Source organism: Perognathus longimembris, chromosome 1 (assembly GCF_023159225.1).
Source record: "Perognathus longimembris pacificus isolate PPM17 chromosome 1, ASM2315922v1, whole genome shotgun sequence".
Taxonomy (NCBI): Eukaryota; Metazoa; Chordata; class Mammalia; order Rodentia; family Heteromyidae; genus Perognathus; species Perognathus longimembris.
Window position 1 is genome coordinate 87,223,994 of NC_063161.1, and position 24,074 is coordinate 87,248,067.

The 24,074-nt window shown below is 39.1% G+C and overlaps 1 long non-coding RNA gene across 1 annotated transcript in view; it reads left to right on the forward strand.

Moving 5' to 3' along the window:
* The window catches only part of LOC125355318, a 29,703-nt gene extending 16,773 nt beyond the window's left edge, over positions 1 to 12,930 (forward strand). The window contains exon 3 of the long non-coding RNA XR_007211641.1: positions 12,707 to 12,930. This is a non-coding gene — a long non-coding RNA (uncharacterized LOC125355318). The remainder of the gene's footprint in view (positions 1 to 12,706) is intronic.
* The last annotated feature ends 11,144 nt before the right edge of the window (positions 12,931 to 24,074 follow it).

Below are 24,074 nucleotides of genomic sequence, written 5' to 3' on the forward strand. Positions count from 1 at the left end.
CAGCAAACTGTTGGTGCTGGACTCATATTCCCTTAGCACTCCCAAAGATCACCTATGGGTGATCTTATCACTTCCTACTCCATACTACTACTTCTTACTTACCTACTTTCCTTAAAAGCTAATGGCTTCCTGCAACTCTGCCTGAAAGCATTACCTAGCTACAAGAGCAAATCCTAGCAGCTCACAAGAGAATCCCTGAGTGTTGGGCTCTCTGGAGTAACTTGTGAGAGGGAGGCTAAATAGCTTCCTCTGGTCTTTTACCCCTCTGAACAATTCTGGGTTGCGTTATATATAATATCTCAAAGATCTGTGTAAACTTGAGAAAAAAAATAAATCAAATGAGGTGAAAGACAGCTTGTGTATTATTTGTTGGTAACACCGATCAAGTACAGATGCCTGAAGATTGACCACAAATGAAGTTAGAAATGATCCAATTATATTTTCCTCAGGGTAAATGGAAAATCCAGGTTATGCTACAAAGAAAAATAATTTGGATGCGGGTATTTATCCACATACTAATCTTTACTGCTTGCCATTATCAGCTTCTCTGCCCTTATTGTTTCTTTAAAATAATAACAAAAAATAGCTAGCATCAGAAAATAAGCAAATCAAGTGGAATTCTAATCAAACTTAATTCTATTCAAATATTTGAAATTGGGAACTTATTTCAAATATGGCTGATGGCATTTTCCTTTTACTTTTTTTAATTAAACATTTTTCTTTATTGTCAAAGTGTGGTACAGAGGAGTTACAGATTCATATGTAAGGCAGTGAGTACATTTCTTGTTCAACATGTTACCTCCTCCCTCATTTCCCTCCTTCCCCTTTCTCTCTCCCTCCAAGAGTTGTGCAATTGATTTTTACCAAATAGTTTTGTAAATATTGCTTTTGGAATGGTTTGTCTTTTTGTCCTTTGTCTCTCAATTTTGATATTCCCTTTCCCTTCCCCAGTTCTAATACCTGGTATAAACAGTATCTAGGGCATTCGGATGAGACATAGTGGTAACAGGGGTACAACCACAGGAAGGGAATACGAGAGAAACAAAACAATCAAACAAACAGACAAGAAAAAAAATACAAAAGGTATGGTTTTACATGGCATGTTGATAATAATTACAATGGTGGTATAACTCTTGTTTCTGTAACATGGAGTTCATTTCACTTGGCATCATCTTATGTGATCATATGGGTATAGCTATTGGGGTATTTTGATCTTCTACCATGACTAGCCTATTCGTGTACTAGCTATTCCCTATGAGGGACACCATATGGTTTTTGTTTCTTTGGGTCTGGGTCACTTCACTTAATATGCTTTTTTTTTCCAAGTCCTTCCATTTCCTTACAAATGGGGCAGTGTCATTCCCTCTGACGAAGGCATAGAATTCCATTGTGTATATGTACCAAATTTTCCAGATCCACTCGTCTACTGAGGGGCATCTGGGTTGGTTTCATGTTTTATTAATGACAAGTTGTACTGCAATGAACATAGTTGTGTTGGTGGCTTTAGTGTGGTCTTGCTTGTAGTCTTTTGGGTAGATGCCCAAAAGTGGGGCTGCTGGGTTATAGGGGAGCTCTATGTTTAGCTTTCTTAGGAACCTCCACACTGCCTTCCAGAGGGGTTGAACAAGTTTGCATTCCCACCAACAATGTAATAGGGTTCCCTTTTGGCCACATCCTCTCCAGCATTTGTTATTATTGGATTTCCTGATAATGGTTATTCTTACTGGGGTGAGGTGGAATCTCAATGTTGTTTTGTTTTGCATTTCTTTTATGGCCAGTGATGTAGAGCACTTTTTCATGTGACTCTTGGCCATTTTCATTTTCTCTTCAGAGAACTTTCTTTTTAGGTCTTTAGCCCATTTGTTGAGAGGGCTGTTGGTTCTTCGTGGTTTTGTTTTGGAGGAGTTTAATTTTTTGAGTTCTGTGTATATTTTAGATATGAGGCCTTTGTCCATTGTATCCTGGTAAAGATCTTTTCCCAATCTGTGGGCTTTGTGTTTATCTTGGAAGCTATGTCATTTGCCCTGCAGAAGCTCTGCAGTTTGATACAGTCCCACTTGTCCAACCTTTCTTTGATTTGTTGCATTTCTAGGCCTTTGTTGAGGAAGTTTCTTCCAGTGCCAAGGAGTCTTAGATGTCCGCTCTCTCCTCTCCTCTTCAACATAGTACTAGAATTCCTAGCCAGAGCAATTAGGCAAGATGAAAATATAAAGGGGATCCAAATAGGAAAAGATGAAGTTAAACTTTCTCTCTTTGTAGACATGATCCTATACCTAAAGAACCCCATAGACTCTACTCCGAAGCTACTAGAGCTGATCCAAAACTTTGGCAAAGTAGCAGGATATAAAGTAAATCCTCAAAAATCAATGGCTTTTATATACGCCAACAACCAGAAGAGCTAAGCTGAAATAAGAAAAGCAACACCTTTTGCAATAGCCTACCTAGGAATAACCTTAACCAAAGAAGTGAAAGAACTCTATGATGAGAACTTTAAAAACCTGAAAAAGGAAATTAAGGCAGAACTCAAGATATGGAAAAACCTCCCATGCTCCTGGATTGGGAGGATTAACATCGTAAAAATGGCAATATTACCAAAAGCTATTTACAAATTCAATGCAATATCCATCAATATCCCAACATCATTTGTCAATGAAATAGAGGAAAAAATTCAGAAATTCATATGGAACAATAAAAAATCCCAAATAGCAAAAACAATCCTAAGTAGAAAAAAAAAGTGCAGGAGGAATATCAATACCAAACTTTAAGTTGTATTACAAAGCTATAGTAATAAAAACAGCTTGGTACTGGCACAAGAACAGACCTGAGAACCAACGGGACAGAACTGAAGACCCAGAAATGAACCCACAGACCTACAGCTACCTAATCTTTGACAAAGGAGCTAAAAATATAGGTTGGAACAAAGAAAGTCTCTTCAACAAATGGTGCTGGCAAAACTGGTTCAACACCTGTAACAAACTAAAACTAGATCCCTATTTATCACCCTGCATCAAAATCAATTCCAAGTGGATCAAAGACCTAGAAATAAAATCAGATACCCTGAAAACACTACAAGAAGGAATATGAGAAACTCCTTTTACTTTGAAGGCAGCAAAATCTGGAAATTATAAATAAATGTTTGTTCCAGCTATTATTCCAGAAATATACCAATCTTTTCTGAATCCTTCTGATGTCCTCAATGCTCCTACCCTCTTTGCTGTCTAAGATACCACACTGTATCTTTTCCTCAGCTAAGTAGCCCTGTACATTTCCAATATTTTTTTAACTATTAATACTGGTCTGTCCTAGATTCTTCACTTTTAGCTTCTTTACTTCTGAGAGATAATTTATCTTTTTTAAAAAACATGGGTTGTTAATATGTTACCTAAGTAAAATATGGCTCTTCACTGATAATATACCTTAAAGATGAATTGTAAGGATGAATCACAGGAGATTGGGGAAAAAAATAACTTTGTCATGTACAATAAAAATTACATCAATTCCAGTATGAACATGAGAATGGCCACACAAATTGTCATCTGTCTGACAGTTCAGTGCCATGTACACCAGGTAATTGACAAAGTCCTCCTGAGTTTGTCCTTTGTACAATCTGTATCACTGCACTCAGTAACCCTTCACCCAATGGGCGGCTGCTTAGCTTCCTTCTGTGTTAAGAAGATTTACACATATATTTTCATTTTGTTTGTACCAGTCATTGGGCTTGAACTCAGGGCCTGGGAGCTGTCCCTGAGCTTTTGTACTCAAGGCTAGTGTGCTGCCACTTGAGCAATAGCTCCACTTATGGTTTTTTGGTAGCTAATTAGAGATAAGAGTCTCACAAACTTTCCTGCACAGACTGGCTTTGAACTGTCATCTTCAGATCTCAGCCTCCTGAGTAGCTAGGAATACAGGTATGAGCCACCTGTTCCCAGCTTACCTATACATCTTCAATTCAACTCAATTAAAGTAAATGCTTATAATAACAAATTTTTGTCTAATCTACATCTTTTCTAAAGGAAAATGAATCAAAGGAAGTTTATATTTGACTTTATACTGATTAAAAATGTGTATAATTTTGCAATCCTTGGTGTTAAATGGCATGCTATGAATGGGAGACAGGTTTTCTGAGCTTCTCTTTAAATGAAATTCTATTTATCTTAACTATTTTAGTAAATGTGTGTGTGTGTGCATGCGTGTGTGTATGTGTGTGTAAAGAAATTTTATCTAACATTTTTATGGTCTCTTTTGGAGCTTAATGTCTTTCATTACTACTTATAGGGTAGTTACAAGAGTTGAATTTGAAATCCTATTCCTGCAAGTATCAGAGGTACATGCAGTCTTTATGAGCATTTCATATTTACAGTGATGGGTGCAATGTTTGGAATGGAATCCTTAGTCCTTGCTCATTCAGGGACTAACACCTCTGGCTGGTACCACAGTTTCTGGCCCATGTTTAAGTAGGCAAAAACTCCAACTAGAACTCTGCCTTCTCCTATTTCTTTCCTGCCTCCATTTAATTCTCTACAGCCTATCCCAGTGACAAATGAAAGTCTAAAGGTCTACGCACTGAAAGGTATTTGGACTCTAGCATGCTCTTTTCCAATACATTTTCAAACCAAAGAATCCTATTTAATTCCAAGCCAGTGAAATAAAATGCTACACTGATTAAAACTCTGGAGAGTCCGATCAACTTTTAAGGAGGCACTGAATTTTTTTAACATCTGCTTCCTCACCAGCAAAGGTAATACATCTTTAAATAATTATTTGTAAGCGTGTGAGAGGTGCCACAGAGTTATTGAGAGCTTGCCTTTTGTAAATAGGGGCTTCAGGCTTCATATTTCAGACATCTGTCATCCATTAAATACTTTAATATTGAGGGGCATTAACTTTCATATCAATAGCAATAGAGAAAAAAAAATTATCTTCCTAGCCAGGACAGGCAGTGTCAGTGCATTGCTTGTCATTTTCTAATTCAGCCGCTTTCATTTGATTTGGAATTAGCAGTCAACCTCAGAAACCAGAGTGGCGGCATCCTCACACAAAAAGCTGTTTTAAATTATGTACAGTGAGTTTTTACGCACATTAACAACTAGAACAAGCTGTCCTCTTGCTAACTGGCCTTGCTTTGTTCTTGATGGTGGAAAATCTCACTTTAACTGCCCTCTAATTTGTTGCAGAATGCTACCGCACCAGCAGCTGTCTTGGCACAGGATTAAACACACAAGAAAACATTATTTTTCTACACAAATTATTAGCAGTGCCAAAAGCCACAAAATCCTTTTTTTAAAGAAAAAACACCCTCCCCCCAGCATTATCCCATTTTGTCTTGCCTCTCTTATGTAGCAACCTGCAATGAATTTCATCTCAGTGGGGTCTTGGAGACACAACCCTTCGGTATAAACATATGGAGAGGGTATTTCACTCACTTTTGATAAATCGCAAAAGATTTAAAATTAGGGCAAAGGGAAACCTTCTACTGTACACATAATAAGTATGTTGATGAATGAGGGCTCCAGGGGGGTTGTATACATGGGACTGTGGGGAGACCTACTTGCTGAGTACCTTGTAGCTTGTTCAAAAACAACAGGAGGAAATACAGAAAGGAAGCCTCCCTCAGTTCTAATCTTGGGCTGATTACAGCTATTTCTATGCCGCAGTTAAACATTTTGCTAAGGGAAAGGGTTTGCTTGATTGCTGTTTCACAGAAGGATGGATTAATGATGCCTGCAAATAATCGTGGAGAAGACAATCTGCCGTTCTTGCCTTTCTACTTTCGTGGTCTTGCCACAGCTTCTTTTTTCATTTAATTGCATTTCTTAGGTAATACTAAGGACCTTTGAGGTCAATGCATACTGCTGTCCTGACTGAGAAATGTTTCAAAACAATCATTATTTTTAAAGAGAAAGGGGAAGAAGGTGGCTGTTAAACCTTCTTTCATGTTTGACTGTGAGAGGTAAGAGCAATCTGGTGAGTCAGGTATCATGGGCTCTCTCCTTCAGTAAGACCCCACCACCACCTTCTCATTATCCCTTTTGACCTAGAGAGTCTGACATCTGTCCAGCACTGATGAGCTCAGGTGGCCCCCAGTGATATCAGAAAGGAGTCTCAGTAGAGAGCAAAACCAGTCTGAGAGGGCAGCAGATGAGCCCACTTCCTGTGTCCCAGCTCCCATCATGCTCCTGGAAAGGTTAGCATGCTTACCCTCTGGCATACACTTTTCTTTTTGTTATTAAGAAATCTAGGAGAAGTACAGTGGTAGTGGTGGTTGCCCAGGTGACAGGTAGAAATGTCTACTGCAGAATTTTGCTCTTCAAGGTTATGAAAACTAGATGGAAATCCTAAAATTCTCCACTGGAACTGGCCACTATGAAAAAACTATCCTGTTCCAGGTTCAAAGTTACCATCCAAGCTTAACTTATTCCCAGGTTACCTCCTCTCTGTTTACTTGTGCTGTCTTTGCATTCTTAATCCTTTCTTGATCAGTTCTGTAGACCCTCAAAAATGGTCAGATGTAATAACCTGAAAGACAAAGTATGTATTCAAAGCTGCTTTTATTAAAATTTACATTAAGGGAGGAACAACTTTTTCCTTTGCCTTCTGCTTCAGCTTTTCTGTGAGCTGTAAGACAGAACATCCCAGATAGAGACATTGCAGAAAACTCACCACACATTGTCAATGATGAAGTATAAGACTCTACAGATTTTAAGGTCTGGAACTAAATAAGCCATGAATTCATAGCTATCAGCTCTTTCCTCAATTTCACATGTTTGAGCAAAATGTCTGAAAATTAAGCCAAAATCCAAATCTGCAAGAAGTAAAAGACATAATTAAAAACTCACCTCTGTTTTGCACAAATCCATTGTCATTGGAATCTGTTGGACGACTGTTTATTCAACCAAGTGGGCTCTCTACAAAAGAAATTCTGATTTTCTGATTAATAAATGGCTTTCAGCTCATTTTAACTGTGTGCAGGTTGCTTCGAACACATGATTTAAATGAAAATTCTACACAATTTGTTATTAATTTATACTTCTTAAAGATAGTGTTTATTTACTACATTTTCCCTGTACGTGTTTAGCTGTGATATTTAGACTAAAATATGAGAGATACTGTAAAATACTTGGTGCTCATGTAAGAAAGCCCTAAATTCGTATTGCTTTCCCGCTGTTTCTGTGTCTTCAGCATCATACCTTGCATGTGCATCCTTTCATCTGGCAGAAGATAATAAGACACCATGTGCTACGTATTCCTCCTCCTCCAGATATCACCGAACCTCATGGTTTTCAGAACCAGTTACACATTGTTCTAGAGTGCGGCCTCCAAATAATCCATCTCATTTGATGAGAAATGCAAAATCTCAGACCTCAGGCCAGACCTACTGAATCTGAAGCTTTCAGAATAGGACCCAGCAATCAGCATGTTAAGACAGCTACAAGATGACTCATTTGTTTGAGAACCAGCTCCTCGGGCAGGTATATCCCAGAGAAGAATCATATTTTTCCACATGACCACCATAACTGATGGCTGGGCCCTGCTTCCTCAGTGAGGATCCCCATTTGCCTGCGTCATCAAGAATTGGACCTCCACATTCCAAAATGATCTTGTTCTCTACCTTTCTATTAAAATCTCCACTTTAATTTAATAAAATTTGGGATCACTTCCTAAAAATCTAGAGTGTGCTGGAATCACAAAAGAGGGTGGCTTTGGAGTCAAAGTGACAGTGAAGTTCAATTCAAGACCTGATGTGACTCGAGAAATTATGTTTCCAGTTCACTTTGGAACTAAAAAGGGACAGCAACTTTTTCTGTTCTCCCATGTTATCCATTGTGTGAGGTTGTCTGGAAGCATAGATTATACATCTGTGTACTAGCCTGGTGTCAGTTATGTGACTTGAACATGATCTCATTGTTTTCCCTACTTAGATGTGTGAAATAGATGGGGAAAGTGATGAAGAACAAAGACCATATATTGGGAATAAAACTGACCTGCATTTATGACCTGGTTATGTTGAGGAGTTATGCTTCCTTGTACAAGCTCTTTAGTGACCCTTCCAGATTTCCTTGAAGTTAAGTAATTACTATCTTCCAAGGTTGCTGTAAGGTGAAAATTTAGGAAACTGTGATAAAAGACATCAGCATAGTGATTGACTTAGAATAGGTCCTCCATATCAGTGGACTTTGTTGCTACTAACAACACTTATTATAATTATCATTGTTATTAAATGCAAATTATCTATTGATGGGCTGACCTTTCAAAGCCTGTAAGAGATATCTCAGTGAATAGTTACCAAACTTACTTTTTACAGACCGCCAGCTGGCAAAGCTATTTTTTGTTATCCTAAAATGTATATCCATAACATTTATTAGCTTGACTTTAAGACTTATATTCCAAAGCAGCCTAAGAAAGTTTCTCTTAACCTTTGTGAGAACCTTCATGAGACAAGGATACATATAGGAACACTTTGTGTCATTGTACCAACAAGTCCTAAGAGGATAGGCTGTTACTCTCTTTGACCTTTGAACATGTAGAAATAAGCCTTTGTGAGAAAGGAAGAAAAGATTTCATGAGTTTCACCTACAGCCTTAATTCACTCTATCTCCAACTCTTTGACCTCACTCAACTGGAATTCCAATTCAATAAATGTTTTTAGCACCTACTATATGTCAGTCAAGCATTTGTTCTAGGCACTGATTGGAAAAAGTGCAGGTGTTGAATCAATCCTGAATTGTCATTCCTGCCAATGATCTTTGCCCATACTCAAGATTTCCTTGGATTCATCATATAATATTGCCAAGTCTTTGCCAGCTTGCTTTAGGTCATCAATCACCCTCAGGAACTTTCTCTTACTTGGCAACACTGAGCTAATGCCATTCATCTGAGATTTGGGTTTGTTTTCTAGCCTATAGAGTTCTTATATTTCTCAGCTAGTAAGTTTGACTCCCAGTTCTTCTCTGAGAAATGTTTGGTTTTGTTTATTTTTCTCCCTCTGAACCCAGTATCAGACTTTCCAGCACTCTGAGGTTTTGTTATTAGGCTCCAGTCTCCAACCAAGACATTCAATTCTGTTACTGCAGCCTTATTCAGTAGGTGTATAGGCATTTCACATCAACTCACTCAGTCTAGTCTTAGTTCCCAGACTCCATGTCTCCAGTTGCCATGGGACGTTGAAAATGATTCAAGAATTAAAGTCTGAAATTAGGACAGTCCCAAAGATTGTTCTTCCCAAATAGAATTCCAGTCAAAAGTCTAAAATGCCATTGTCTTCATATAATCTAAACTATAAAGCCATTTATATATAACACAGTAGGAAGAGATGAAGTCTGGAGAGAAAGTGAATTCTAATTTAAAAAGAGAACACTGGGCAGGCCACCAAGTCACAGCCTCCGCAGCTCTTCAAGGACAGGGTGAAGGTTTCTCAGCCTTTGTAGCTTCTTCACTTGGCACAGTACCTGCATTTAGTAGTGTTGAAATCAATGAATGGGTAAATTAACAAAGAAGTGAGTGAATGAATGAACCCAAGTGGAAAAGCTGAAATAGTCGCTTCCAAGTGGATCTTGAAAGTATGGGAGATGATAAACCTCTCTACATTGAGTTTGCTTCATTCTCTAAATAATCTCTGTGATATTTTAAGCTTATAATAACCCCCAACATTATTCACCTGAAGAATGTTGTTTATGACCATTACAGACACATTATTAGTAAATAAATGATCCGTATTCATAATATGCTTTCCTTTAAAGCAACTTGGAGTACTACCTAACTTATTTTAAAAATTCAGTATTGCTAGGAGCAGGTGGCTCATGCCTATTATCCTAGTTACTCAGGAGGATGAGATCTTAGTATTGTTATTTAAAGTCAGCACCAACAAAAAAAAAAAAAGTTCATAAGACTCTGATCTCCAATTAAGTACTAAAAAGTTGCAAATGGAGCTATGGCTCAAAGTGTTAGAGCTCTAACCTTGAACACAAAAGCTTAGCAACAGCACCCAGGCCCTGAGTTCAAGCTCCAGGTCTGGCACAAAAAAAAAAAAGAAAAAAGAAATTCAATATCATCGTTCTGATACCACAATAAACCACATAAAGTGAAGAAAATATAAAACAAATGATATTTAGAAACCCCCACCACAGAAAAGAGAAGAAAATCTATACAGGACTTAAAATCATTTTATGGATCAATTGTTTCATCCCAAGTAGCCCTCAAGCACTAAAGCTGTTACCTGTACTCTTTTCTGGCAATGGAGGAAGATGGTGAGGACAGGTTTGGGGTATTAAAGATAAAAATTATGAGTACTGAATTCTTGTCAACATCTCTTTGTGCTGCTTCTCTACTGTTTCTTCTAGCAGAAATCTAGGGAAGAGAACATTATCTTGTCTTGCACACGTTCCTATGGATTCAGTGTCAGATGATGGCATATTGCTTCAGGACCTCTTCCCAATTGTACAGGCACAAGCCCAGCCCACTGTTCTCATGAACCTACCTGATCCCTGAGCAGCACCTCTTCCTTGTTCTGCCAATCTTCTCTGCTGCCTGTTACTTCCTGACTTTGGGCTCCAACATTCATTGTTTCTGGGCCATTGTCTCCTCCACCCCCAGGTTACTAACTTGTGGCTTAGGACACTAGAAACACGCTAGAGGCTAGAAGTTCAGGTCAACATCAAGTTATTAGGCCCTATCTAGGGGAGAATCCATGCTTCTTCTATTTCTGGTGGCTGCAGGAATTGGCTTGTGATTATACCATGCCAATCTCTGCCTCTGGAGTCATATTGCCTCCTCCCCTTTCAATGGTATAATCTCCTGCTGCCTCTGTGTGATAAGGATAGTCTTTAGAGTCCACATTATCAAGGATAATCTCCCCATCTCAACATCCTTAATTTAATCACACCTGTAAAAACTCCTTCTCAAATAATCCAGCATTTACTTTCTATGAACGAGGTGGGTTCTCCACAGACAGACACCATGACTATCTTTGGGTGGAGGGACATCCTATAGCCTACCACAAGGATCTTTCCATATAATCTTTTACTAGGAAGAGTCTCAATTAAGTGCAAATTAAGTCCAAATTAAGAGTACTATTTCTTAAAGAGTTGGAGTGTTGTTCCAGTTGAATGCCTATGGATAAACACCACAACATGTCTTAGGTGAGAAAGTATATCAATCTAAGAAGTTTTCCAATTAAAGGCCTTTATCTTGTTTAATATTGATTTCTTCCTCATCTGGTTTTACACAAATGCTCAAATCAATTGCAGTTTATATATTTTTTTCCTTATTGAAATAGTTCATCATTCTTTTCCTATGCTCCTTTTCCACTCTTGCATTCAAAAGAAACTGGTGAGAAATAAATGTGTAATGGTTCATTCCCACATTGGCACTTTAGCCCTCCTGAAGTCAGCCTTGTATTCTTCACTAGTTAGATGGACTTGCCTGCTACTGAATTTCTCCTCAAAAGATTTAATGCAGGACATCAGTTAGACCCAGATGGAGTCATTTTTCTCTTAAGAAAGTGAACTCCTTGCCCAGTGCCAATGGCTCATGCGTATAATCCTAGCTAATCAGGATGCTGAGATCTGAGAATCTGCAGTTTGAAGCATGAGCAGGAAAGCCTGTGAGACTCTATCTACAACGCAGCACCAAAAAGCAGGAAGTGGACCAGTGGCCCAAGTGGTAGTACACTAGCCTTGAGTGAAAAAGCTAAAGGACAGTGCCTAGACCCTGCGTTCAAGCCCCAGTATAGGCGCGCGCACACACACACACACACACACACACACACACACACACAGAGAGAGAGAAAGAGAGAGAGAGAGAGAAATGGAAAGGAAAGGAAAAAGGAGGAAAGGAAAGAGGAAAAGAAATGAAAAATAAAATGAACTCTCCTTTTTTTCTACAGATGGAGACAGAGTAAGCCTCTGCCTGCCATCCTGAGAAGGCTCTTAGGGAGACCAGTTCTGCGCTCATGTTTGTTCAGGTGGCTTGATACTTACCACAACACATTCTTTCCCAAGCAAGCCTCAAAAGAAAACCTCCTGCTTCTGTAAAATATGTGGATTGGGTTTCTTTGAATGAAAAGGCACAGTATATTCAACCCACTTAGAGGACCTCCTAAGCCTTCCACTGTGGGGAAAGTGTTTGTTACCCAAACCAGCCAGGGGATGCCACTCAAGCATAACCAGAAAAGTGGTCTCCCACTTGAAGCCAACTATGATTTGGGCTCTTTGGAGGATGGGTTTGTATTTCCCTCAACCACAGCACTTGGGATACAAGAAGCTTCTTTTGCCAAGAAACAAAGAGCATATTCTGTAGCTTTTATCAGTTTTTCTAAGATTTTTCCAATTCTCATGCTGTGCTGAGGAAGAAAATAAAAATTATCCATGGCTTTGGAGGGGAAAAAAATCTGTTGCTTTTGGGAAATGTTCTTTTCTGACCAACATGAAAATCTCAGTCTCAGACTAAAACATAGGAAAATTAAAGTGATATGTTTTTCTAATCCTAGGATTTTCAAAAAACAATGAGACATTTATGCTGTAGAAATTGTAATTTTTGTTCAAAATCCAAAAAAAGAACCTAAGAATCTGTACAGAAGAGCTAAAAGGACTTCAAAGAGTTTGCTAATGAAGGATTAAATGACCACATCCTTTAAGTAACAGGACGATGATGTTTTATTTACCTAAAGAATATCTTTCCCTACTCCTTTCTCTCTCTTTTTCTTTTATAGTGTTTCAGACCAAGACTTGGAGATGGAACCCAGCAAGCTATAAGTGAGATTGAGTGTGGATGTGGTTAGTTATCTGGTAGAGAAAGACCCATCACCAAAACAAGACATCTGCCCATTCAAAATGAAGGTGAAGGATTGACCCCCACCCAGTTTTCCTAGGCCCACACAGGCATCAGGCAAAACCCCAGGTGTGAGCTGACCTGCTTTGATGTGCAGGCAGGGCAATTCACTGAAGCCCAGCTGTAAACAATCCATTGTGGGCCCAAGAAAAAGCCCCCAGTTTCTAGCGCTAGTGGTGCTTTCATTAACCTCTTCCTCCTTGCTCAGACCCCATGTAAGCCTGGTCCCAAATTCTCCCTGTCATACAACCTCCAAACCCAGGAGAAGGTTTGTGCCCCTTGTTGACCCTCAATAAACAGTCCTCACCTGTTGATGATCAAGTCTGGCCTATTCCTTTTCCATTCTCCTCCATTTTCCTAACAGAAGGAAAAACCGTACTTTTTGCACATTCAACACTTGTTTTCTATTAAGATCATCAGATTGATTAATCAAAATGCTCAGAAATACTTGTCAAGCAGTTTAATGGGGGAAATTCCTGATCTTCAAGACATGATTAGGATTCAAAGCTTCTCCTTTGTTCTCTTTAGCTCTGAGAAGATTGGAGCTCTGGCTTATTAGCTGATGAGTTTAATTTTGACCTCACCTCAGTTAAGATTCTTTCAAACATTATTTTTATTGTTGGCAGAGCATCCACTTCCCCTGTATTTGGAAAATGTGCATATGTGTGCAGATATACATATTTTAATTATTTTCCTTTTACATACTTACATACTAAGAGGAAAGCAGAGCATATGAAAATTGGAGGTTTGCAGATACTGTCTCTAAATCCCTGGAAATTAATTATTATGCTCTGCCAGAACTGTATACATTTTACCTTTGTACACACCATACTTGTAACGTCAACAACTTCATTTATAAAGTTAACTTAGATGACTTCCAGGATAACTTTCTTAATATCAGCATCCTATTCATTGATAAAAGCTGGATTTGATTCCCTCAGTCTGGGCTAGAATGGAAATCCTTTCATGACTACCTCTACTCCAAACTTGCTGTAGTAGGTGCAAACTGCAGTTTGACTTGTTTAGCTGCTTTGTTTGCTTCTTTGTTGAAGAGCCTTCTGTCTCCAAATCCTGATAAAGAGTAGATACTCAGTGAATGTCCTTTACACTGTGTTTTTTTTTCTTTCTCATTCTTAAGGATATATAGACCCTAAAATCTTCTGGGATGGCTTAAGTAGGCCAGTAACAGAGCTATTCTTACAGCTAAGATGACCTGAATGTTGACTTCTACATGCCTACAGAATCTCTGACTTTCCTGAAAGAAACATTGTTCTAAAAAGCAACTGAAAGGATTTAGGGTTTCAGTAAACCATGATCCAGGCTCATCAACTGGATTGTTGTGTCTGTTTGCCTGCTACCGAAGTCTAGTCCCCACAATAAAGCAGATTAAAAGAAAATTAAGCTTCATAACTGCTTCCCAAACTGATTTGTCTGTCCACATGGGATTACACACAGGATGACCAGGTTTCCCATAATCTTAATCAAAGTCCTGAACTCTTCATCCTAAACTAATGAGCAAGGTCTAGAGCCCAAATTCATTTTCTCCTAAGGGCTAATTCTTTAAAATTAAATATTAACAGACCAATGTCATTAATGCATATTGAAAAAGAAAGACAAAAAAAGATGCAACAACAGTCTCAAAGCATTTGAGGTGGCATGACTGAGAAGGAAATTCAATGTTCATAACTGAAGGTCCTACATAATGTGAAATCTGTGAGCTTCACTCATACCCATGGACATCTTAGATAAAGGAGATCATCGGGCTTTATATTTAATAAAATGATCTTTCAGAGTACTAAAGCTAAGACATGAGAAGCTCTCATTGAGCTTCCAAAAGCCTACAATGGCCTGATTTTATATCAAATGAAAAGTTTCATTGCAGATCAAATTGGTAAAACTATAGATACAAGAAAAATAGCAAAACTCAAACATAAGAACAGAAGGAGTTAATCATGAAATTGAAACCCAGAAAGAATGTTGAATGTGAAGACTGCTTCACTGCTTATAGCCTCCAGTTCAATTCCTTTATTTTCTTCTGAGAGGACAATGTTAATAGTTTTAGTGGTTCAGTCATAAGTCCTAGGGGCTAAGCAGGAAACAGATCTGAGGATGTCTGAGGATGACCACCCATTCATAGCCAGCCCTGGCAGAAAAGACTGAGAGACTCTCATCTCCAATTAATCACCAAAAACTAGAAGTGGAGCAGTGGCTCAAGTGGTACAGCACTAGCCTTGAGTAAAAAAGCTAAGGGACAATGCCCAGACACTGAGTCCAAGCCCCAGTACTAGCACAAAAACAAGACAAAACAAAAGAATCAACATGAACAGCAAGTGTCAACAAGGACGGACTCACACAAATACAACATACTTAATAATACTTAATACGTACTTAAGTACTTATTTCAAAGTATTGGTGATTTCCTAGCAGTTGTTCCCCCTCAAGTAGTTTCCCAGCTGACATATACTTTAGCAACAGGACTCAAGCAGGAGGCAATGATATGTGAAATACTTAGATAATTTTCATGGAAGAATAATATCCAGACATGTCACTAGTTTAGCGCTAAAAGCAGAAATCATTGTTCTACATGTTTTAATCACCAACATAGAACACATTTGTATGTTCTACAGATTCAATTTATTCTAGGGATTCTTAATTTTCAAAGGCTGAAAGGACTTTAAAAAAAAAACACCTTGAATGTAAATCTTTCCTGTTACAATTTTGCCTGACTCAAATTTATTCTTCCTTTCTAAAAATTGCAGAAAGATTGTGGTAGTTCTTCCTATAACCAATAACAATTACCTCTCCCTCTATTCTAAATACCTCTCCTTCAAGCTAAATAATTCAAATCCTCCCATGTAGAATCATACTTCAACATATACACCAGCAACATGTAGAAAAGAAACCGCCCAATGTAACTTCCTGTATTGATGAAATGTTCTATTTCTCCACTGTCCAATGGGTAACAACTATCCCGTTACCCTATTAAGCATACACAATATGGCCAGTGAGACTGAAGATTGGAATTCTTAATTTGAACTTAATTTGAAATAAATTTAATTTTAATTAATTTACATTCAAATTTAAATAGAAGCATATGGCCAGTGGCTACCATATTGGATGATGCAGCACTAGACATTATCTACTTACTAATCATCTTATTTAATTATAGAATCTGTCAAATGAGAAAAAGAGACCAATAAAAGCCTAATTGATTCTAAGAGCTGGATTATTTGCTTTTAAACATAGTGCCATTGTGTCAATGAAAGCAATCACGTGGATTTAATTCTTAGGGGAAAGCATATTAGCTTTATAAAGATAAAATATAAACATTAAGTAAGAGTAACATGGAAAGATATAAATAAGAGAATACAGGGAAGGAAAAAGATCTATGTTTTAAAATAGTAGTATTGGTAGTAGTAGTAGTACATTTAATGACCTTGTAGGCAAAGGCCTGTTTACTGTTAAGTAGGAGAAACAAATTCTAGTTTTCTGTAGCACAGTAGAGATAACCATACATCACAATCATTTATTATATATTTCACACTAGCCAGAAGAGTTTGAATGTTCTCATCATCACCATATAATAAACATTTGAGGTGACAGATATGTTAATTACCTTGATTTGATCATTTCCCATTGCATATGTGTTTATATCAATATATATATATATATATATCAAGTACTACATTTACTTCATATGTTACACACATTATATCTCAATTTTTCAAAATTTAGCCAGACATGGATGGCTCATACCACTTAAGTGAGCACAGTAGAATGAAGTTATGAGCCAGGCACCAGTGGCTCACAATTGTAATTCTAGCTACTCAGAAGGCTGAGATCTGAGGACTGCATTTTCAATGCCAGCCCAGAGAGCAGGCAGGAAGGTCCATGAGACTTTTATCTCCAATTAATCATCAGAGAGATAGAGAGGAAAGGGGACAGAGACAGAGAGAGAGACAGACAGAGAGACAGACAGAGAGAGAGAGAGAGAGAGAGAGAGAGAGAGAGAGAGAGAGAGAGAGAGAGAGAGAGACTGTGTCTCAATTAGTAGAATACTAAGTACTAGCTTTGAACAAAAGGCTGAGAGCCAGTGCCCAAGCCAGGACCAGCACACATACCACACACACACACACACACACACACACACACACACACACACACACACGTAGATAGACTGATATATAAATTTAAAGCCTTTCATTGATAGTACCATAAATTGTATTGATTTATTCACAGTCAATATGTAATGTTAGAGCTTTAACTCCATTTTCTTACTTATACAAAACAAGTAAGAATTTGTTTTCTTGATATTGAGATTGTTCTTTCTTTAAGTGAATTAATCATAATAGATCCTCACTGTGTTGGCCAAAGACTGACTACTGTGGAGTTTCCATCAACTAATACATACTCTTATATTGACACTAAATCAGTACAAATCTCATTGTCAGCCATGTATGAACCCACTAACAGATAATTTAATTTATGCCGTTATCTTTTCCCAGGAATGTAGACACCGTACTACACCTGTTCTTTAATATATATTAATAGGATTTACTAAGCACTGCTCTCAGTGTTAGGAGGACACTATAAGATAAATTAAGACTCTGATCCCAATCTAAAATAAGTTAAAGAGCCAAGTGCTGATGGCTTATGCTTGTAATCCTAGCTACTCATGAGATAGATATCAGAAAGATGAAAGTTCAAGGCCAGCCCAGGCAAGAAGTTTGGGAGACCCTATCTCATCTAATAAACTGCAATCATTGGGCATGATGGTGCATGCTAGGTGAGAGGCTGAGATTGTGAGGTACTGGTTCCAGAACAGTCCAGCCAAAAAGTCCAAGCTGAAGGCAAAGACTCAGAGGACTCCTGAACTTGGACATGGATCTACTATACAGGACAGATGATTTGTGCCACACTGTCAGGACTCAGGTGTCAACAGCAGCATCTACAAGGGAAAAAGCTGGCTCTGCTTTGGCATGCAGTACCATGTGACCATGGGCCACACATTTAGTTTCTCAAAATTGGTTTCCTCATCTATAAACTGGTGATCATACCTGTCCTATTTTTTACCTTCTCCCTAGCTTTTATAGATTAACTGAGTTGGTATGTATAAATTTTAAGTTAAAAAGTTAGTATGAAACCATTTGCTGCCAATGTTGCCCCTCAAATTTCTCAAAATCACAGAAATGGAATGCTTGATCAATGAAAACTAAGCAAGCAAATAAATTGAACATCATGACTATTGTTAAAATATTTAATTCTGACAGACATCAGTGGCTCATGCATGTAATCCTAGCTACTCCAGGGGCTGAGAACTGAGTATTATGATTTAAGCCAGCCTGGGCAGAAAAGTATATAAAACTCTTATCTCTAATTAAGCACCAGAAAACCAGAAGTGGTGCTATGGATCAAAATGGTAGAGTGCTAGCCTTGATCAAAAAATCTCAGCGACAGCACCTAGGCCCTGAGTTCAAGTCCCACAAATGACAAAAAGCAAATACACACACATTTAAATCCTAATACCATACTCAAGCAACATCTCTCTTCAGGAGGCTCATCTTGGATTCTTCATCTCTTGCCACTCTTCTCAGATAAAAATGCACTTTTCCTTTTAGCGTTGTTCTACAACTGTAACTACTTCTCTCCTGCACGTGCCTCAAGGAATTAAAGTTATGTGATACTTGCTTGTCATGTGTGCCAAAATGGTTTAAGTCACACCCGTACCCCACCATGACATAGCCTAGCACATAAATTCTAGTCGAGTATCTTCAGAGGTAAAAAACAGGATGTCTTCGTTCTTTTCTTTCTTCTGTGACTCAGTGACGTCTGAGCTTGTACAAAGCCCTTCTACTCTGCATAATGAGGGCATCAAACTAAATCAAATTTGCAAACCGCTGCCCTACAGTCCCAGTGCAGGGCCTAGATATGGTTTTGGGCTCACCTAGTATTGACAAAAGAGTTTTCAAGACAGGAATAATGGCACACACCTATAATCCTAGCTACTTGGAAGTGTAAAATAAGGAGAATAATAATTCCATGCCAGTGTGGGCAAAACGATGATGACATCCTCACCAATTGCTACATGCAGTGGCATGCACCTGTCACCTCAGGTTGGTACAAATCCAGTGGTTCCACGCCAGTCTGAGCAAAAAAAATAGTTTATAAGACTGTCTCTCACAAAAGAAATTGAGCACAGAGCTGGTTACCTATTATATCAGCTAAAATCTAATGTATGAAATAAGAGGACCACATTCCAGGCACAGGATATCATATCTCAGTGTACGAAAAGAGCTAGAGGCACAGCTCAGCATTGGAATAGCTGCCTAGCAATCACAAGGCTCTGCATTCAAACCCTGGTACTACAAAAAAAGAAAACAGTCTTTAATGAAATACAAATATTTGAGCATTAGAAGACCTCACACATAACTGAAATTTTCTTTTTTTTGGCCAGTCCTGGGCTTGGACTCAGGGCCTGAGCACTGTCCCTGGCTTCTTTTTGCTCAAGGCTAGCACTCTGCCACTTGAGCCACAGCGACACTTCTGGCCATTTTCTGTATATGTGGTGCTGGGGAATTGAACCCAGGGCCTCATGTATACGAGGCAAGCACTCTTGCCACTAGGCCATATCCCCAGCCCCATAACTGAAATTTTCAACTAAAATCGAAAAATTTAGATTTCAAGGCAGTTGTTGTCATTCCCTATATAACAGTAAGAGAGTTAGCTAAAACTTTCTTGCTGAGCAGGCTGAGAGCTATTTATATGCCTGCCTGGGTCCTTATGTACATTTGGTTAGGGTTTTCTAAATATATTAGCTCTAACAGCATTGTAGGAATTCTCTCCCCAACACACACACACACACACACACACACACACACACACACACACACACACACCACATACACTACTACTATGGAAAAGAGGCTCTGAGGCCTGCTTAATGCTCTCACATTGGGCTGAAGTCCCTTGGCAATTAATGAAGAAAGAGAATGATATTCAATAAAGGAGGAAAAATAGAAAAAAGGAAGATGTGAAGAAGACCTTAGCTACAAATCATCCTACCAGAGGTATTATGATACCATGTGAGGAAAATTAGATAGTTTTTCAGCCCCTGGTTTTTCCATGCAGCAAAACAATCATTTTGTCTATGATCCTGGAAACACACATAATAGCTGATGTGAAAAACTGGAGGTTAATCGCCATGAATTATTGTGGCTCTGGGTGTCACTCCCTCTAGGGTTCGCTCATTCCTGCTCCTCCTGGCCCTCTTACAGAGAGATGTAACTAGCAATTTGAAATTTACACACCTTCACAGATGGGCTGTTCCCATCTGTGGCATATCCATAGCGTCCCAAGGCAAAGCTGCCATTACTTACAGTATAATCAGTGGCACAGCAGGTACCGAGGGGGAGAAAGAGCTAGGTACACATTACTAAGAAGCCTGATGAGTCCAACACAGTGCTTGTTGCTAACAAGTACTACTCTAGGAAATTTAAAATGGCATAATCTCTGTGTGCATGGCATACATCTGTGATGCCCATGTGGACAAATCAACATCAACCCAGCCTGCATTTTCTTCCAGTGCTCCTTTAGATTGGCAATATCTGGGCAAGTACAGAGTTCAGCCTTATTTCCAACACTTTTAATGGTCTTGTACATAGCTACTTACATCACAAATTTCCAGGTTTTCTCCCTTTGCAAAGTTTCAAGTTGGTAAATGAAAGGGGAGAAAAAGCATTTAAAATGTTACAAATTGCTGGGCACTGGTGTCTCATGTCTGTAAATCCTAGCTACTCAGGAGACTGAGATCTAAGGATCACAGTGCAAGTCCAACCCAGACAAGAAAGTCTTATGAGAGTCTTAGCTCCAATTAACCATCAGAAACCAGAAGTGGAGCTGTGGCTCAAAGTAGTACAGTGCCTAGCCTTGAGCACCAAAGCTCAGACATAGCACCCAGGCCCTGAGTTCAAGCTCTATGACCAACAAACAAAAAATAATAACACATATTAACATTTTCATCCTATGTTATGGTCTTTTGAAACTAGACCTCCATTAACAAAGAGAAAACATAATTTACTATATAAATTTTTTTTAGGGTTTATGATTTGGGGTAAGGGATTCTAGTGAGAGAAGTCAACAACATACTAAATTGAAAACTGTTCCAGTTTCTAAAATATTCAAAGCAATCCAAGTCTGGTTTTCCACCAGTTTTCTGAGCACCATTCTCAAAAGAGGTGATGAGATAAGGCAGATTGAATAACCCACTGTCCACATCTGAGAAAGGCTAAGAGTAGACTATAAGTGTACACATTGTTGTCATTTTAAAGAATAACATTTACCTATCTCATCTAGAGGATGAGAGAACACAAGTTTGGGATGAAAGAAACTAGAATTCTCATTGTGATTAAGCTAGATAGCAATGGGCCTATCAGTGACCACACACACATATCAAAAGTTTCCTACTTTTAGTGTTTTCAGGGTATCTGTTTTAATTTCGAGGTCTTTGATCCATTTGGAATTGATTTTGGTGCAGGGTGATATATAAGGTTGTAGTTTTAGTTTGTTGCATGTGTTGACCCAGTTTTTCCAGCACCATTTGTTAAAGAAGTTATCTTTCTTAAGAAGGAGTAGGAAAAACACTTGGGCTCCTAGGCACAGGATGGTACTTCCTTAACAAAGACCCAGAAAGGCTACAAATCAAAGAAAGGATGGACAAATGGGACTGCATCAAACTGCAGAGCTTCTGCAGGGCAAAGGACTTAGTTCGCAAGATAAACAGAAAGCCCATAGATTGGGAAAAGTTCTTTACCGGCCATACAACAAAGGCCTCATATCTAAAATATACACAGAACTCAAAAAATTAAATTCTTCCAAAACAAATAATCAAAGAACCCACAGCCCCCTCAACAAGTGGGCTAAAGACTTAAAAAGAGACTTCTCTGATGAGGAAAGGAGAATGGCCAAGAGAGGTATGATAAAGTGCTCTACATCACTGGCCATAAAAGAAATGCAAAAAACAACATTGAGATTCCACCTCACCCCAGTAAGAATGTCCTATATCAAGAAAACTAACAATAATAAATGTTGGAGGGGATGTGGCCAAAAGGGAACCCTACTACATTGTTGGTGGGAATGTAAACTGGTTCAGCTACTCTGGAAAGTGGTTTGGAGATTCCTCAGAAGGCTAAGCATAGAGCTCCCCTATGACACAGCAGCCCCACTTTTGGGCATCTACCCAAAAGACCACAAACAAGAACACACTAAGGCCACCAGCACAACAATGTTCATTGCAGCACAATTTGTCATAGCTAAAATATGGAACCAACCCAGATGCCTCTCAGTAGACAAATGGATCAGGAAAATGTGGTACATATACACAATGGAATTTTATGCCTCTATCAGAAAGAATGACATTGGCCCATTCATAAGGAAATGGAAGGACTTGGAAAAAATTATACTAAGTGAAGTGAGCCAGACCCAAAGAAATATGGATGCTATGGTCTCCCTCACATGGAATAATTAGTACATGTTTAGGTTAGTTATAGCAGAAGATCACAATAGCCCAATAGCTATGCCCATATGAACACATAAGGTGATGCTAAGTGAAATGAACTCCATGTTATGGAAAAAAGTGGTATATCATTGTTGTAATTACTTTCAACATGCCATGTGAAACAGTAGCTTCTATTGTTGATGATCCTCTTGTATCCTCTTCCTGTGGTTGTACCTGCACTATCACTGTGTCTTATCTGAGGACATTGGAAACTGTATATACCGGTATTAGAACTAGGAAAGTTAAAGGGAATACCAAAATCGAGAGACACAGGATAAAAAGACAAATGACTACAAAAGCAATACTTGCAAAACCATTTGGTGTAAACCAACTGAACAACTCTTGGGGGGAGAGAGAAAGGGGGAGGCATGAGGGGGGAATGAGGGAGGAGGTAACAGTACAAGAAATGTATCCAATGCCTAATGTGTGAAACTGTAACCTCTCTGTACATCACTTTGACAATAAATAAGAAAATTTCCTTGATGGCAATTTTAAGCAAATGAAAAACACCACATAAAGCAGTGCTTCACCTGTGGATCTTATTTAATACAGTTTTGGTTTTGGTTTTGGTTTTCGCCAGTCTTGGGCCTTGAACTCAGGGCCTGAGCATTGTTCCTGGCTTCTTTTTTTGGGGGGGGCCAGTCCTGGGGCTTGGACTCAGGGCCTGAGCACTGTCCCTGGCTTCTTCTTGCTCAAGGCTAGCACTCTGCCACTTGAGCCACAGCGACCCTTCCGGCCATTTTCTGTATATGTGGTGCTGGGGAATCGAACCCAGGGCCTCATGTATACGAGGCAAGCACTCTTGCCACTAGGCCATATCCCCAGCCCCCCTGGCTTCTTTTTGCTCAAGGCTAGCACTCTGCCACTTGAGCCACAGCGCCACTTCTGGCCATTTTCTATATATTTGGTACTGAGGAACTGAACCCAGCCAGGGCTTCATGTATAGGAGGCAAGCACTCTTGCCATGAGGCCATATTTCCAGCCTCAAATACAGTTTTAAGTAAACAGGTTGATAGTGGACCTGACATGTAGGACCTCATCCTCCTACAACAGAAAGGGACCAAGAATATAAATCATAGACTGATTAGAGTAACTGAGGAAGTACATGGGAGAGTGGCAGAGAGAAATGCAAAACACCAGGACATCTCCATAGAGAGAAGAACAGAGAATCCTTCCCCTCCTACTGTCTCCTCTGCTCAAATGCACTCAGATCTCAGCCTCCTGAGTAGCTAGGGTTACAGGTGTAAGCCATCAGCTTCTGGCCCATATCTTTATTCCACCATTCTACGTTAGGTAACTACAGAGCCACGACCCTGATTTCTCATAGCCAAGGCTCAGCTGACAGCTCAGATTCCAAATCTGCATGGTAGCCTATCTCCCACAGAATGAGTAGATACAACACACTGCTAAGAGCCTGATAGAACCTCAAGTGTTTGTGTCCAGTCCAACAGCCAATCAGTCAGCAAATCCCAGCCCCACCTGCTCCAGAAAGCCAGTCACACAGCTGGCAGACCTACAAACTTGTATTCCCCTATCCCAGACTCATAGCCATTCAGGTAGCTGTCCACCCAGAAAACCCCCAGTGAGCACACTGTACAGAAAAATTGTATTGCAATACTCTTGCCCACCTAAAACTGGCCCCAAAGTGAGACAAGTGATGGTACAGCTTCACCACAGAGTCCACTACACACCAAAC